This window comes from Arachis ipaensis, chromosome B9 (assembly GCF_059453495.1).
Source record: "Arachis ipaensis isolate K30076 ecotype BB chromosome B9, ASM5945349v1, whole genome shotgun sequence".
Taxonomy (NCBI): Eukaryota; Viridiplantae; Streptophyta; class Magnoliopsida; order Fabales; family Fabaceae; genus Arachis; species Arachis ipaensis.
In genome coordinates, this window is record NC_142444.1 from 103,965,482 (window position 1) to 103,980,052 (window position 14,571).

Below are 14,571 nucleotides of genomic sequence, written 5' to 3' on the forward strand. Positions count from 1 at the left end.
TCATATTGAAGTGCGAATGAATATCTTAGAAGCGGAATAAGTTGAATTGAATAGAGAAACAGTAGTACTTTGCATTAATTCATGAGGAACAGCAGAGCTCCACACCTTAATCTATGGAGTGTAGAAACTCTACCGTTTGAAAATACATAAGTGAAAGGTTCAGGCAGGGCCGAATGGCCAGCCCCCAAAACGTGGTCACAGGATCAAAAATACAATCCAGGATGTCTAATACAATAGTAAAAAGTCCTATTTATACTAAACTAGCTACTAGGGTTTACAGAAGTAAGTAATTGATGAATAAATCCACTTCCGGGGCCCACTTGGTGTGTGCTTGGGCTGAGCTTTAGCTTTCCATTCGCATAGGCTTCTTTTGGAGTTGAACGCCAAGTTGTAATGTGTTTTTGGCGTTCAACTCTGGTTCGTGACGTGTTTCTGGCGTTTAACTCCAGACAGCAGCGTAGAACTGGTGTTCAATGCCCTTTTGCGTCATCTAAACTCGGCCAAAGTATGGACTATTATATATTTCTGGAAAGCTCTGAATGTCTACTTTCGAACACAATTGGTAGCGCACCATTTTGATTTCTGTAGCTCCAGAAAATCAACTTTGAGTGCAGGGAGGTCAGAATCCAACAGCATCAGCAGTCCTTCTTCAACCTCTGAATCTGATTTTTGCTCAAGTCCCTCAATTTCAGCCAGAAATTACCTGAAATCACAAAAAAACACACAAACTCATAGTAAAGTCTAGAAATATGAATTTAACATAAAAACTAATGAAAACATCCCTAAAAGTAACTAGATCCTACTAAAAACATACTAAAAATAATGCCAAAAAGTGTATAAATTATCCGCTCATCACAACACCAAACTTAAATTGTTGCTTGTCCCCAAGCAACTGAAAATCAAATAGGATAAAAAGAAGAGAATATACTATAAATTCCAAACTATCAATGAAACATAGCTCCAATCAGATGAGCGGGACTTGTAGCTTTTTGCCTCTTGAATAGTTTTGGCATCTCACTTTATCCATTGAAGTTCAGAATGATTGGCATCTATAGGAACTCAGATTTCAGATAGTTTTATTGATTCTCCTAGTTCAGTATGTTGATTCTTGAACACAGCTACTTTATGAGTCTTGGCCGTGGCCCTAAGCACTTTGTTTTCCAATATTACCACCGGATACATAAATGCCACAGACACATAATTGGGTGAACCATTTCAGATTGTGACTCAGCTTTGCTAAAGTCCCCAATTAGAGGTGTCCAGGGTTCTTAAGCACACTCTTCTTTTGCTTTGGACCTTGACTTTAACTGCTCAGTCTCAAGTTTTCACTTGACACCTTCACGCCACAAGCACATGGTTAGGGACAGCTTGGTTTAGCCGCTTAGGCCGGAATTTTATTCCTTTAGGCCCTCCTATCCACTGATGCTCAAATCCTTGGGATCCTTTTTATTTACCCTTGCCTTTTGGTTTTAAGGGTTATTGGCTTTTTGCTCTTGCCTCTTGGTTTTAAGAGCTTTGGCTTTTTCTGCTTGCTTTTTTTTCGCTTTTTTTTTCTGCAAGCTTTGTTCTTTGCTGCTTTTTCTTGCTTCAAAAATCATTTTTATGATTTTTCAGATTATCAAATTACATGTCTCCTTGTCATCATTCTTTCAAGAGCCAACATATTTAACATTCTTAAACAACAACTTCAAAAGACATATGCACTGTTCAGGCATTCATTCAGAAAACAAGAAGCATTGTCACCACATCAATATAACTAAACTAAGTTCAAGGATAAATTCGAAACTCATGTACTTCTTTTTCTTTTGAATTAAAACATTTTTCATTTAAGAGAGGTGATGGATTCATAGGACATTCATAACTTTAAGACAAAGTTACTAAATACTAATGATCATGTAATAAGACACAAACATAGGTAAGCACTTAACATAAAGAAAATGAAAAACAGAGAATGTAAGAACAAGGAATGAATCCACCTTAGTGATGGTGGCGTTTCCTTCTTGAGGAACCAATGATGTCCTTGAGCTCTTCTATGTCTCTTCCTTGTCTTTGTTGCTCCTCCCTCATTGCTTTTTGATCTTCTCTAATTTCATGAAGGATAATGGAGTGCTCTTGATGTTCCACCCTTAATTTTCCCATGTTGGAACTTAATTCTCCTAGGGAGGTGTTGATTTGCTCCCAAAAATTCTGTAGAGGAAAGTGCATCCCTTGAGGTATCTCAGGGATTTCTTGATGATGAGCTTCCTCATGTGTTTCTTGAGCTCCATGAGTGGGCTCTCTTGTTTGCTACATCCTTTTCTTAGTGATGGATTTCTCTTCCTCAATGGGAATGTCTCCTTCCATGAAAGCTCCAGCTGAGTAACATAGATGGCAAATAAGATGAGGAAAAGCTAGCCTTGCCAAGGGAGAGGACTTTTCGGCTATTTTGTAGAGTTCAAGGGAGATGACTTCATGAACTTCTACTTCCTCACCAATCATGATGCTATGGATCATGATGGCCCGATCCACAGTGACTTCAGATCGGTTGCTAGTGGGGATGATGGAGCGTTGGATGAACTCTAACCATCCTCTAGCCACAGGCTTGAGGTCCAGTCTTCTTAGTTGAACCGGCTTGCCTTTGGAGTCAATATTCCATTGAGCTCCTTCCACACATATGTCCATGAGGACTTGGTCCAACCTTTGATTAAAGTTGACCCTTCTAGTGTAGGGGCGTGCATCTCCTTGCATCATGGGCAAGTTAAACCCCATCGACTTGTTGGATGGGGTTTGTTAGCTGGGTTTATGGGGAAGAGTGGATGGATGTGAGTGGTGAAATGGTGATAGGGAAGAGAGATTGAGGTGATTGGTGAAGAGTTTTGGGGAAGAGTGTTTATTGGGAAGAGAGGATGAACATTGAGAAGAGGGAAGAGAGTGAGTGGTGGTAGGTGGGGATCCTGTGGGGTCCATAGATCCTGAGGTGTCAAGGAATTGCATCCCTGCACCAATTAGGCATGTAAAATGCCTTTGCATGCAATTCTGGCGTTTAAACGCCGAATTGATGCTTGTTCTGGGCGTTCAACACCCAGATGCAGCATATTTCTGGCGTTGAATACCAGCCAGATACTTCTTCACTGCGCATTTCTAGCGTCTGGACACCAGGATGCTGCTTGTTTCTGGCGTTCAACGCCAGATCCATGCTCTGTTCTGGCATTGAACGCCAGCCAGATGCTCCTTACTGCGTTTAAACGCCAGTAAGATCCTCCTCCAGGGTGTGATTTTTCTTCTGCTATTTTTGATTCTGTTTTTAATTTTTTGATTTATTTTGTGACTCCACATGATCATGAACCTAATAAAACATAAAATAACAATAAAATAAAATTAGAGAAATAAAAATTGGGTTGCCTCCCAATAAGCGCTTCTTTAATGTCAATAGCTTGACAGTGGGCTCTCATGGAGCCTCACAGATGTTCAGAGCATTGTTGAAACTCCCCAACACCAAACTTAGAGTTTGGATATGGGAGTTCAACACCAAACTTAGAGTTTGGTTGTGGCCTCCCAACACCAAACTTAGAGTTTGACTGTGGGGGCTCTGGTTGACTCTGTTTTGAGAGAAGCTTACTGTGCCTCTTTTCCATATTTACAGAAGGATGTCCTTGAGTTTTAAACTCAAGGGAGTCCTCATTCAATTGAAGAACTAGTTCACCTTTGTTAACATCAATCACAGCTCTTGCTGTGGCTAGGAAGGGTCTTCCAAGGATGATGGATTCATCCTCATCCTTCCCAGTATCTAGGACTATGAAATCAGCAGGGATGTAAAGGCCTTCAACCTTTACTAACACGTCCTCTACTTGTCCATAAGCCTGTTTTCTTGAATTGTCTGCCATCTCTAATGAGATTTTAGCAGCTTGCACCCCAAAGATTCCCAGTTTCTCTATTACAGAGAGGGGCATGAGGTTTATCCCTGAACCAAGGTCACACAGAGCCTTTTCAAAGATCATGGTGCCTATGGTACAAGGTATTAGGAACTTTCCAGGATCCTGTTTCTTCTGAGGCAATGTCAGTTGATCCAGATCACTCAGTTCATTGGTGAACAAGGGAGGTTCATCTTCCCAAGTCTCAATACCAAATAATTTGGCATTCAGCTTCATGATTGCACCAAGGTACTTGGTAACTTGCTCCTCAGTAACATCCTCATTCTCTTCAGAAGAGGAATACTCATCAGAGCTCATGAATGGCATAAGGAGGTTTAATGGAATCTCTATGGTCTCTAGTTGAGTCTCAGATTCCTTTGGTTCCTCAGAGGAAAACTCCTTATTGATCACTGGATGTCCCAGGAGGTCTTCCTCCTTGGGATTCATGTCCTCCCCTTCTTCCTTGGATTCAGCCATGATGGTTATATCAATGGCCTTGCACTCTCCTTTTGGATTTTCTTCTGTATTGCTTGGGAGAGTACTAGGAGGGGTTTCAGTGATCTTCTTACCCAGCTGGCCCACTTGTGCTTCCAAATTTCTAATGGAGGACCTTGTTTCATTCATGAAACTCACAGTGGCCTTAGATAGATCAGAGACTAAGTTTGCTAAATTAGAGGTATTTTGTTCAGAGTTCTCTGTCTGTTACTGAGTGGATGATGGAAAAGGCTTGCTATTGCTAAACCTGTTTCTTCCACCATTATTAAAGCCTTGTTGAGGCTTTTGTTGATCCTTCCATGAGAGATTTGGGTGATTTCTCCATGAGGGATTATAAGTGTTTCCGTATGGTTCACCCATGTAATTCACCTCTGCTATTGCAGGGTTCTCAGGATCATAAGCTTCTTCTTCAGAAACTGCCTCTTGAGTACTGTTGGATGCAGCTTGCATTCCATTCAGACTCTGAGAGATCATATTGACTTGCTGAGTCAATATTTTGTTCTGAGCCAATATGGCATTCAGAGTATCAATCTCAAGAACTCCCTTCTTCTGAGGCGTCCTATTACTCATAGGATTCCTCTCAGAAGTGTACATGAACTGGTTATTAGCAACCATATCAATGAGTTCTTGAGCTTCTGTAGGCATTTTCTTTAGGTGAATGGATCCACCTGCAGAAGTATCCAATGACATTTTAGCTAATTCAGACAGACCATCATAGAATATATCCAGGATGGTCCATTCTGAAAGCATGTCAAAAGGACACTTTTTGGTCAGTTGCTTGTATCTCTCCCAAGCTTCATAGAGGGATTCACCTTCTTTCTATCTGAAGGTTTGAACATCCACTCTAAGCTTGCTCAGCTTTTGAGGAGGAAAGAACTTGGCTAGGAAAGCTGTGACCAGCTTATCCCAAGAGTTCAGGCTATCTTTGGGTTGAGAGTCCAACCACACTCTAGCTCTGTCTCTTACAGCAAAAGGGAAAAGCATGAGCCTGTAGACTTCAGGATATACTCCATTAGTCTTAACAGTATCACAGATCTGCAAAAATTCAGTTAAGAACTGAAAAGGATCTTCAGATGGAAGTCCATAGAACTTGTAGTTCTACTGCATCAGAGAAACTAATTGAGGTTTCAGCTCAAATTTATTTGCTCCAATGGTAAGGATGGAGATGCTTCTTCCATGTAAATTGGAATTAGGTGCAGTAAAGTCACCAATCATCCTCCTTGCATTATTATTATTTTCGGCTGCCATCTCCTCTTCCTGTTCGAAAATTTCTGAAATGTGCTTGCTGGATTGTTGTAATTTAGCTTCTCTTAGTTTCCTCTTCAGAGTCCTTTTAGGTTCTGGATCTGCTTCAACAAGAATGTTCTTGTCCTTGCTCCTGCTCATATGAAAAAGGAGGGAACAGAAAAATAATAATAATAGGGATCCTTTTTGCCCAGGTATAGAGGTTCCCTTAGGTGAGTGGAAGAAAAGAGGAGTAGGAGAAAAGAAGAAGAGAAAATCTGAACTCAGAGAGAGAAGGGGGTTCGGATTTTTGGTGAGTAAGGAAGAGATGTTAGTAAATAAATAAATAAATAGAAGGAGATGAGAGAGAGAGAGAGAATTTTCGAAAATTATTTTTGAAAAATGGTTAGTGATTTTCGAAAATTAAAAGAAGAAATAAATTAAAATTGAATTTTGAAACAATTAGTTAATTAAAAAGAATTTTTGAAAAAGAGGGAGATATTTTCGAAAATTAGAGAGAGAGGGTTAGTTAGGTAGTTTTGAAAAAGATAAGAAACAAACAAAAAGTTAGTTAGTTAGTTGAAACAAATTTCGAAAATCAATTTTGAAAAGATAAGAAGATAAGAATTTTGAAAAAAGATTAGAATTTTTAAAATCACAATTAATGACTTGATTCATAAGAAATCACAAGATATGATTCTAGAACTTAAAGTTTGAATCTTTCTTAACAAGTAAGTAACAAACTTGAAATTTTTGAATCAAAACATTAATTGTTGATGATATTTTCGAAAATTAGGAGATAAAGATAAAAAAAAGATTTTTGAAAAATATTTTAAAAATTTTCGAAAATAAATAAGAAGAGTGAAAAAGATATGATTTTTGAAAAAGATTTTGAAAAAGATAAGATTTTCAAATTGAAAATCTGATTTGACTCATAAGAAACAATTGAATTTTAAAAGTTTTGAAAAAAGTCAACTCAATTTTTCGAATTTGATGAGAAGAAAAAGAGGGAAAGATATTTTTTTTTATTTTTAAATTTTTAATGATGAAAGAGAAAAACATGAAAGTGATGCAATGCATGAAAATTTTGGATTAAAACAATGAATGCATGCAAGAATGCTATGAATGTCAAGATGAACACCAAGAACACTTTGAAGATCATGATGAACATCAAGAACATATTTTTGAAAAATTTTTAATGCAAAGAAAACATGCAAGACACTAAACTTAGAAATCTTTAATGCTTAGACACTAGGATTTCAAGAATGCATATGAAAAACACCATACAACACAAAACACTAAAATATGAAGATCAATCAAGAAGGTTTATCAAGAACAACTTGAAGATCATGATGAATGCAATGCATGAATGCAATTTTCGAAAAATGCAAGATGAGTATGCAATTGACACCAAACTTAAAAATTGACTCAAGATTCAAACAAGAAACACAAAATATTTTTTTGATTTTTATGATTTTATAATTTTTTTTGAAAATAAAACAAAAAGAAAATTACCTAATATGAGAAACAAGATGAACCGTTAGTTGTCCAAACTCGAACAATCCCCGGCAACGGCGCCAAAAACTTGGTGCACGAAATTGTGATCTCATGTAACGGTGCCAAAAACTCTGTACGCACGTCTTAATTAATCGTTTTTTTTTCACAACTTCGATACAACTAACCAGCAAGTGCACTGGGTCATCCAAGTAATAAAACCTTACGAGAGTAAGGGTCGATCCCACGGAGATTGTTGGTATGAAGCAAGCTATGGTCATCTTGTAAATCTCAGTCAGGCGGATAATAATTGATTATGGAGTTTTCGAAAATAAATAATAAATAGACAGAAAATAAAGATATAAATACTTATGTATATCATTGGTGAGAATTTCAGATAAAGGTATAGAGATGCTTTCGTCCCTCTGAACTTCTGTTTTCCTGCTGTCTTCATCCAATCAGTCCTACTCCTTTCTATGGCTGGCTTTATGTAAGGACATCACCATTGTCAATGGCTACTTTTCATCCTCTCTGTGAAAATGGTTCAAATGCTCTGTCACAGCATGGTTAATCATCTGAGGTTCTCGATCATACTGGAATAGGATTCACCCTCCTTTTGCGTCTGTCACTACGCCCAGCACTCGCGAGTTTGAAGTTCGTCACAGTCATTCAATCCCAGAGTCCTACTCGGAATACCACAGACAAGGTTTAGACTTTCCGGACTCTCATGAATGCCGCCATCAATCTAGCTTATACCACGAAGATTCTGACTAAGAGATCCAAGAGATACTCATTCAATCTAAGGTGGAACGGAAGTGGTTGTCAGGCTTACAGGAATAGTTTAATCACAATACAACAACTTTCTGTAGGTGAACTTCGGCCTACAGAAATAACACCTCTGTAAGTGAACTTCGGCTTACAGAAATGGTTTAATCACAACAACTTTCTGTAGGTGAACTTCGGCCTACAGAAATAGTACCTCTGTAAGTGAACTTCGGCTTACAGAAATAGCGCCCCTGTAAGTGAACTTCGGCTTATAGGTATCACAACTCTCTGTAGGTGAACTTCGGCCTACAGGAGCAATACCCTGAGATACACAATTGATATTCACTACAGGTGAACTTCGGCCTACAGGAATAACAACTCACTGTAGGTGAACTTGGGCCTACAGGACCCCTAGGGCCAATGGAAAAGCAGCTGATGAACATACAACAGAACATCATACCACAAGGCTTAACTCTTTATTCTTATACTCTTCTCCTCTCTTCTTTTTGTTATATTACTCTTTTCTCATTATCATCATTCATTATCATTCTCGTTATTCATCATCACTTTCACATTCTTATGCAGTACCTCTTTCTTTCTCTGTATCTCTTTACACTGTTTTAATTACTCTGTTCTCTGTATCTCTTTTCTCTTCTCTGATTACTCTTTTCATCTGTATCTATATTACTCTTTTTCTCTTTATCTCTTTACTTTACTCTGGTTACTCTGTTCTCTGTTTATCTTTACTTTTCTCTGGTTACTCTATTCTCTGTGTTTCTCTACTCTGTTCTGATTTCTCTGTTTAACGTATGTATTTAAAGCTTATGAAAATTTCAGTATGAATAGTTAGTCTGTCCCAAGTATAGGTTCATTAAGTCTATACTGAAACGGTTTAACTTTTCATATAATACCTAACCCTATTCGCAATTCCAGGACTAGCTATGTTGCCCTAGTTCGTTCACTAGTCTCTGTCTGTTTTTCTATCATTAAAACTTTACAGACTTTTTCTTCGATTTTTATCTTTTCTTCAACTTTTTATCTTTTATTTATCTTTGCCTCACTAATATGTTTTTACCACTCCCTAAGTGTTTTATGAAAGTAATTATGAGATTCTGTGCTTAAAGTTGTCTTTCTAAAGCTTTTATAGAAAATTGCCTTTTCCGCATTATTTTATTATTTTTATTAAAATATTATTTTTAATTAAATATTATTATTTAATATTTTATTATTATTTATTATTTTATCGTTAAATTTTCGAAAATTACCCCTTTTTAACTTTTAACCTTTAAAAATTCACTTTTTACCACCCGTAACTTTTAATATTTCTACTTCAACCACCCTAACTTTCAGAAATTACAAAATAACCCCCCAAACACCAAATTAATTACTTCCTTGCCCTTTTATGAATCAAAAAGGTGTTCTTCATTGTTCTTCACCACACTCAAAGTGTTCTTCATGTTCTTCATAAATTCTTCAGATTCTTTCTCTGTTTTTACCCGTTTTTCAGTCTTTTCAGCAACCGATTTTTACCATAATTCAAAATAAAATTGCAGCCACTAAAACCCCATCTTTTCTACATGATTTTAACACAAATTAAACCCCAATTTAAGGTCTAGGGTTCGTTTTTCCAGCAGCCTTGAAGAACACAAATTCAAAGTTGAATATCATCAAATTTCATCAAATTTTCACCAAAATTTCAACAAGAATTACTCATATAAACAATCAATTTCAAGCATAACCAAACCATATCATAATCACACAACTCAAACACAATCAATCAAGATTAAATTCGTCAATCCCTACCTTGATTTGCTGCTCCAAATTCGGTTAGACTTTCAGGTGGTCCTTAAGCACTTTTTCCTCCTAAAACACATCAAGAACAACTTTAAATCCACAAAATCTCAACTGACCAAATCTCCCTCAGCACGTTAGGAAGAGATATCTCACCTTAGACTTGCTGAAAATTAATGTTTCTTGGCCCTCAAGTCAAGTTAAGCATGATTCCTAAGGAAGAACATCAAGAAAACACATGTTTTGCATGGTTTTCCTTGAAAACCGAATTGAAGAGGGAGGGAGACAGCCATCTCACCTTATTTCCAGCCTTGATAAGTCACATGGTTATGTAGAGGAAGAAGAGAGGATCATTTTGGTGAAATCGGAGTTTTGATTTGAGTTTTGGTTCAGAAGAAATCAAGATTTGAAGATTAAGTGTTCATGAAGTTTTCTCTCTTTTCTCTCCTTTCAATATCGGCCAAAATGATGAAATGAGACAGCCTTGGAGGTCTTGGGGGTGTAAGGTGAGTTGTGATTGGTTGGCTTGGAGGTGGGTTAAAATAATATTAAAATATCTCAGGTGTATAACTACTAAAACTAGGTGTATCGGAACACTCGTAAAAACATCTCTAAAAATTATTTTCTGAGCTACTAGCATAAATGACACTAGTAACATATTTATTATGAGAATAGAACATATATAATGAGGCCTTAGCATTGCTAAAGTCACCAGAGAGTGCTGGTGCTAAGCTGCACTAGTAAACCGTAAACCCGGTTAAACCGATTTTCTGTTTTTAACTAAAACAGACCAGGTAACCTTATAATATCATTCAAGCATTTTCTAATACTAATATAATGATAATATTATACTATTATCTCTCTCCTCTCATAAATCGAGTCTGGTTTGTCAAACTGAGACTATTTACGAAAAACCGAATCAAAACCCCTAACCGATACGGTTCAAAAACTAGGTTCTTCGTGACCGCGTTATCGAGCTTGTCTCAACTAAGGTCCTGAGTTAAAGATAATATAATGACAATGAGGATTGAGATGCTTGATGATACAGAAGAGGTATTCCCTTTACTGATCTTTCGGAGAAATCCATGTATTCAGAAACGATCTCTTGTACTCGAAAATCGGGGTTGTTACAACAAGCGTTCGTTTAGCAAGTCATATGCATTCCATGGTGATGTTCAATTTGGTAGGATTCATGAATCACATACTATTTTCACCCTATATGCTCACATGTATTCTTGGAGGATAGATTTACTCTTGACCAAGTAGGTAGATGATTTTATATTAGTTGCATGCATCCATTTAGGTAGTTTGCATTTCATAAACCCTTTCCCATCATGATCTTTGGTCTTTTTATTTTAAGCATGAGGACATGCTTGGTTTAAGTGTGGGGAGATTTGATAAACCCTGATTTTGTGGTTTATCTTGTGCTTATTTTGGGGGATTTTATCAATATTTCTCATACTTATTCGCAAGAAATGCATGGTTTTGTGTTCACTTCCCAATATTGCTCCATGATGGAAAACATGCTTATTTTGCCTTAAAATTGCCATATTTTAATCCTCTTTTATTGCCATTCGATGTCGTGATGTATTTGTTGAGTAATTTCATGAATTATAGGGTAGGAATAACTTAGAAGAGAGGGAGAAAGCATGTACAAAGAGGGAGGAACATGAAGAATTGAAATCTTGGGAAAAGCAGCATCGGCACGCCCGCGCACTCCACGCGGACGCGTGGATGGGATTGGCTGGAAGCGGCGCGCAAGGATGGACGCATACGCGCGGAACAGAAGATTCCTATCGACGCGCACGTGCACGCACGCATGGCGCGCACCTGTGGGAAGCTGCACGTGACCTCATTAAAGGAAATCGTGCCTGGCGATTTCTGAGGCTCATCAGGCCCAATTTCAAGCTGTTTCTGCATGGAAAAGACCCAAGGATGCTAGGGGAAAGGGGAGATCAATCATTTTTACACTAAGACATAATTTTAGCTAGTTTTTGGTTCTTTGGTTATTCTAGAGAGAGAAACCCTTGTTCCTCTCTAGATCTAGTTTTAATTTGATCTTCCCTTGTTGATTTATGAATTGGATCTTGTTAATTACTAGTTTTAATTGTTCAATTTGAATTCCTTGTTACAATTTTGCTTATATCTAGTGATAGTTTTATGAATTCTTGTCAATTGTCATTTTATACACATTTCATGAATGTTGTGAATCTTGACTTGTTGATGTTACATTGATGATTTCTATGTTTAATCTTGTTGTTTGGATGATTGTATTTTATACCCATTTAATTGCTATTTTGAACATGTCTTTTGTTAATGCTTACCAAGTGTTCGATGAATTGTTTACTTTGATTATGGAGTAGTCTTCTTTACTCTTGGCCTAGGTCAAGGGAATTGGGTAAACTTGAGTCATTGGGTCTAATGGATTTGATGATTTGGGAGCCCTTGGTGGTCAATTTGATACTCATTGACGCCAACCCACTACTAATCCAATTAGTAGGTAGGTTAGGACTTATGGGTTGATGTGATCAAAGCCATTTGGCGTACTTCAAGTCTAGGAGTAGATATCACGTACTTAAGACTTTGAGGGTAGACTTAATGAGCTTGGTTCCTCATAATTGTCAAGATACGGTTGTTAGACAAGGATCGTGACCCCAATTCCCATGCCTAGCCAAGAGTCGCTTTTATTATTCATATTTGAAAACCAATTTTCCCAAATTATTTGCTTTAGTTACAGTTACTTGCTTGGTTTATAATAGAATTAAGTGGAATGTTGCTTGTTCATTGGAATTGCTCATGTTTTGCTTAGATAGTTGAATTAGTTTGTTGCAATTTAAGATTACTTGCTTGTTAGGATTCCCATTTATTTTCATGCTCATAACTCACAACTCCGGATTTTTAACCAATGTTGAAGCACATGTTTGCCCATTCCTTGTGAGACGACCCAAGGTTTGAATACTTCGGTTATTTCTATTGGGGTTGAACTTGTGACAACCAAATCTCTCTCTAAAATTGACCCCTGAGGATTGTTGTTGGTAGAGCTATACTTGCAACGTGGTTTTATTGGAGAAAATCTTTACCAATACACCCTTGGGAGCCTGTCATCGATCCCACAGGGATTGAAGGATTGAGCAACTTTAGTTTAGTGGTTGATTTAGTCAAGCGAACAAGGGTTGATTTGAGTGAGTTGTAATTGACAGAAGCTAAATTGCATGAATTGTAAAGGGAGAGGGAAGAATTGCAGTAAATTAAAGAACTAAATAAGTAAAAGTGCTAAATCTTAAAGAACAAGTAAAGTAAATATCAGAAACTTAGATTGTAAGAAATGTAAATTGTTAGAATCTTAAAGGGTTCAAGGAGCTGGGATTGCAGAATTTAAACAGGGAAAAGTAAATTGCAACAAGCAGGAAAGTAAAATATGAATTGAGTCAAAATAAATCTCAAACAGAAAGGTAAATTGGCTTGAAGAAGCCTTAGCAGATAAACAGAAAGAAAAATGAAGGATCTCAGGGGTTAAGAGACTAGAAAACCAAGTCTAGATCTCATTGCCTTCCTTGATCCAATTCAAAGATCAATTGCAAGAGAATTAAAGATCAAATAGTAGAAGAAGTAAATTCAAGTCTCACTTTCTCAAATGGTGCAGTGAAACGAAAACAGAGAGAGATCTCAAGGTGAGATTGAGACAGAATTTCCTCAATTCTAAACACCCAAGACTCAAGCAAAGTATGTAGAAAAGAAGACAAGAAAACCCAGAGGAAGAGAATTCAATTCTCTTTCCCAATTCTCCCCAAAAACTCTAAATCTCAAGAACAACAATGTAAAAAAAATTGAGCTCTCCACTGAAGTCCAGTAAAAAAATCTGAAAAAAAAATCTCTCTCAAAACTTAAATCCTAAGCTATTTATACACTCTCTTCTAATGATCATTAAGCCTTGAATTTGGGCCCTTGGCCTTGATGGAATTGGGTTGAACATAGCCTCTGTTGATTGCTCTTGGTCTTGAGAAGAAATTCGTTTGCACTATGGACTTTGGGATCATTCACGTTTGAGTCAACGTTTGAGGCAAACGTTGACTCGAACGTCTTCGTGTGATGGCGTTATACAGAACGGGTGGTTGCTGTCACTCACGTTTGAGTTCACGTTTGAGGTTAAACGTGAGCTCAAACGTGATCCTCCCCAAGGCAATCTTCAGCCAATGTTTGACCTCACGTTTGAGGCAAACGTTGGCGAAAACGTGGCTCCTCCTCCAGGGTATTCTTAAGCCAATGTTTGACCTCACGTTTGAGGCAAACGTTGGTGCAAACGTTGAGCTCCTCCCAGGGTATTCCTTAGCCAACGTTTTACCTCACGTTTGAGGCAATCATTGGCGCAAACGTTGACCTCCTCCAGGGTGGTTGTGCTGTTATCCACGTTTGAGTTCACGTTTGAGGCAAACGTGAACTCAAACGTGATATGCTCAATGCTGCCTTTATTTCCATTCCTGCCATCCCCTTTCTTCAACCTTCCTCCAAGCCTTTTGGTCACCTATCATCAATCAATAAATGCATCAAAGCTACGCTAAAATTATGAGACTTCTTCTTATCTGTGCGCCTGCACCCCAACCCTTGTTGCTTCTGTACGTGCGCACGGACCTGTGTGTGCATGCACACATGATCCATCTCTTACCAAAAAAAAAGAGAGAGTTCTGTGCACACGCACAGTCTTGTGTGTGCGCACACGTCTATTTTCGCGGTCTGCCCGGAGCGTTCGCACGACTTATGCGGATGCACCCCTCCCCTTTTTACCTTTTTGTGCATACGCACATGCATCTGTGCGTGCGCACAGGTGCTGTTTTGGGCAATTTTTGTTTTCGCTTTTTCCTAAACCTTAAAGCACTCCCAACCCTTCCATCCTCCCTTTTCTTGCTTTTTCCAT

At 37.8% G+C, this 14,571-nt stretch overlaps 1 non-coding gene across 1 annotated transcript; it reads left to right on the forward strand.

The window, feature by feature from the left end:
• The first annotated feature begins 5,129 nt into the window (after positions 1-5,129).
• LOC148545731 (small nucleolar RNA R71) lies at positions 5,130-5,237 on the forward strand. The gene has a single exon (XR_015901218.1). It is a non-coding gene; the product is annotated as a small nucleolar RNA R71 (small nucleolar RNA).
• Positions 5,238-14,571: the final 9,334 nt, after the last annotated feature.